We start from the raw sequence: 3,687 nt of genomic DNA, 5'->3' as shown, positions 1-3,687 counted from the left end.
TTCTGCGAGAACGTAATGTTGCGTAACATGCGCTGTCCTTTAAAATATTGATGGAAACCAGGTTTAATTGACTGTTTCGGTGTTGTACTTCATTACTACGTGATGCAATCCAGAAAAAGCCCAGGATCTAGCCATGAAGTATGAGAAATATGCGAAAGTATGGGTCTGATGAGGGCAAATCCCAGACCTGTCCCAGACCTAGCATGCGTTATCCTCTAAAATATTGATGGGAACCACGTTTAATTGACTGTTTCAGTGTGGTACTACATTACTACGTGATGCAATCCAGAAAAAGCCCAGGATCTAGACATCAAGTATGAGAAATATGCGAAAGTATGATCCTGACGAGGGCAAATCCTAGACCTAACCTAGACATAACATGTGTTACCCTCTAAAATAAAAATCGAAACCAGGTTTATTGGTATGCTTCAGTGTGGTACCACATTACTACGTGATCGAAACCAGAAAAAACCCGGGATCTGTTCAAGAAGTATGTGAGGAATGCGAAAGTATGAGACTGATGAGGGCAAATCCCCAGACCTATCCCAGACATAACTTGCGTTATCCTCAAAAATATTGATCGAAACCATGTTTAATCGACTGGTTCAGAGTGGTACCACATTACTACGTGATCCAAACCAGAAAAAAACCCAGGATCTGTTTAACAAGTATGTGAAGTATGCGTAAGTATGAGTCTGAAGAGCGCAAATCCCAGGCCTAACCTAGACATAACATACGTTATCCTCTAAAATATTGATCGAAACCAGGTTTAGTGGACAGTTCCAGTGTGGTACCACATTACTGCGTGATCCAATCCAGAAAAAACCCAGGATCTGTTCAACAAGTATGTGTAAAATGCGAAAGTATGATCCTGACGAGGGCAAATCCCAGACCTATCCCAGACCTAACTTGAGTTGTCCTCTAAAATAGTGATGGAAACCAGGTTTAATTGACTGTTTCAGTGTGGTACTTCATTACTACGTGATGCAATCCAGAAATAGCCCAGGATCTAGCCATGAATTATGAGAAATATGCGAAAGTATGAGCCTGATGAGGGCAAATCCTAGACCTAACCCAGACCTAACATGCGTTATCATCAAAAATATTGATCGAAACCAGGTTTAATGGACTGTTTCAGTGTCGTACCACATTACTACGTGATCCAAACCAGAAAAGGCCCAGAATCTGGCCATCAAGTATGCGAAATATGCGAAAGCATGACCCTGATGAGACTATCCCAGACATAACTTGAGTTGTCCTCTAAAATTGTGATGGAAACCAGGTTTAATTGACTGTTTCAGTGTGGTACTACATCACTACGTGATGCAATCCAGAAATAGCCCAGGATCTAGCCATGAATTAACAGAAAAAAGCGAAAGTATGAGCCTGATGAGGGCAAATCCTAGACCTCACCCAGATCTAACATGCGTTATCCTCAAAAATATTGATCGAAACCAGGTTTAATGGACTGTTTCAGTGTGGTACCACATTACTACGTGATCCAAACCAGAAAAGGCCCAGAATCTGGCCATCAAGTATGAGAAATATGCAAAAGTATGACCCTGATGAGGGCAAATCCCAGGCCTAACCTAGACCTAACATGCGTTGTCCTCTAAAATATTTATCAAGACCAGGTTTAATTGAATGTTTCAGTGTGGTACCACACCACTGCGTGATCCAAACCGGAAAAAACCCAGGATCTGTACAACAAGTATGTGAAAAATGCGAAAGTATGATCCTGACGAGGGCAAATCCCAGACCTATCCCAGACCTAACTTGAGTTGTCCTCTAAAATAGTGATGGAAACCAGGTTTAATTGACTGTTTCAGTGTGGTACTACATTACTACGTGATGCAATCCAGAAATAGCCCAGGATCTAGCCATGAAGTATGAGAAATATGCGAAAGTATGAGCCTGATTGGGGCAAATCCTAGACCTAACCCAGACATAACTTGCGTTATCCTCTAAAATATTGATCGAAACCAGGTTTAATTGACTGTTTCAGTGTGGTGCCACATTACTACGTGATCCAATCTATAAATAGCCCAGGATCTAGCCATGAAGTATGAGAAATATGCGAAGGTATGGGTCTGATGGGGGCAAAACCCAGGCCTAACCTAGACCTAGCATGCGTTATCCTCTAAAATATTTATCAAGACCAGGTTTAATTGAATGCTTCAGTGTGGTAACACATTACTACGTGAACCAACCCAGAAAAAACCCAGGATCCGTTCAACAAGTATGTGAAGAATGCGAAAGTATGAGTCTGATGAGTGAAAATCCCAGGGCTAACCTAGACCGAACATGCGTTATCCTCTAAAATATTGATCCAAACCAGGTTTAATGGACTGTTTCAGTGTGGTACCACTTTACTACGTGATCCAAAGCCGAAAAAACCCTCGATCAGGTCTTCATGTATGTTAAAACTGCGAAAGTATGACCCTGATGAGGGCAAATCCCAGGCCTAACCTAGACCTAACATGTGCTGTCCTCTAAAATATAGATCGAAACCAGGTTTAATTGACTGTTTCAGTGCGGTACCACACTACTACGTGATCCAAACCAGTTAAAAACCCAGGAGCTGTTCAACAAGTACGTGAAGAATGCGAAAGTATGTGTCTGATGAGGGCATATCCCAGGCCTAACCTAGACCTAACATGCGTTATCTTCTCAAATATTGATCGAAAGCAGGTTTAATGGTCTGTTTCCGTGTGGTACCACATTACTACGTGATCCAATCTAGAAAAAGCCCAGGATCTAGCCATCAAGTATGAGAAATATGCGAAAGTACGAGCCTGATGAGAGCAAATCCCAGACCTAACCTGGACCTAACATGCGTTATGCTCAAACATATTGATCGAAACCATGTTTAATCGACTGTTTCAGAGTGGTACCACACTACTACGTGATCCAAACCGGAACAAAACCCAGGATCTGTTCAACAAGTATGTGAAGTATGCGAAAACATAAGTCTGATGAGGGCAAATCCCAGGCCTAACCCAGACCTAACAAGCGTTGTCCTCTAAAATATTGTTGGAAACCAGGTTTAATTGAATGTTTCAGTGTGGTACCACATTACTACGTGATCCAAACCAGTAAAAACCCAGGATCCGTTCAACGAGAATGTGAAGAATGCGAAAGTATGAGTCTGATGAGTGAAAATCCCAGGCGAACCTAGGTCTAACTTGCGTTGACCTCTAAAATATTGATGGGAACCACGTTTAATTGACTGTTTCAGTGTGGTACTACATTACTACGTGATGCAATCCAGAAAAAGCCCAGGATCTAGCCATCAAGTATGAGAAATATGCGAAAGTATGATCCTGACGAGGGCAAATCCTAGACCTAACCTAGACATAACATGCCTTATCCTCTAAAATATTAATCGAAACCAGGTTTAATGGAATGTTTCAGTCTGGTACCACATTACTACGTGATCCAAAACCAGAAAAATCCCAGGATCTGTTAAACATGTATGTGAAAAACGCGAAAGTATGAGCCTGATGAGGGCAAATCCCAGACCTATCCCAGACCTAACATGCGTTATCCTCTAAAATATTGATCGAAACCAGGTTTAATTGACTGTTTCAGTGTGGTCCCACATTACTACGTGATCCAATCCAGAAATAGCCGAGGATCTAGCCATGAAGTATGAGAAATATGCGAAAGAATGAGCCTGATGAGAGC

This window comes from Colletes latitarsis, unplaced genomic scaffold, assembly GCF_051014445.1.
Source record: "Colletes latitarsis isolate SP2378_abdomen unplaced genomic scaffold, iyColLati1 scaffold0007, whole genome shotgun sequence".
Lineage (NCBI taxonomy): Eukaryota > Metazoa > Arthropoda > Insecta > Hymenoptera > Colletidae > Colletes > Colletes latitarsis.
The sequence above is the reverse complement of the archived record's forward strand: the minus strand, read 5'-3'. Positions refer to the sequence as shown.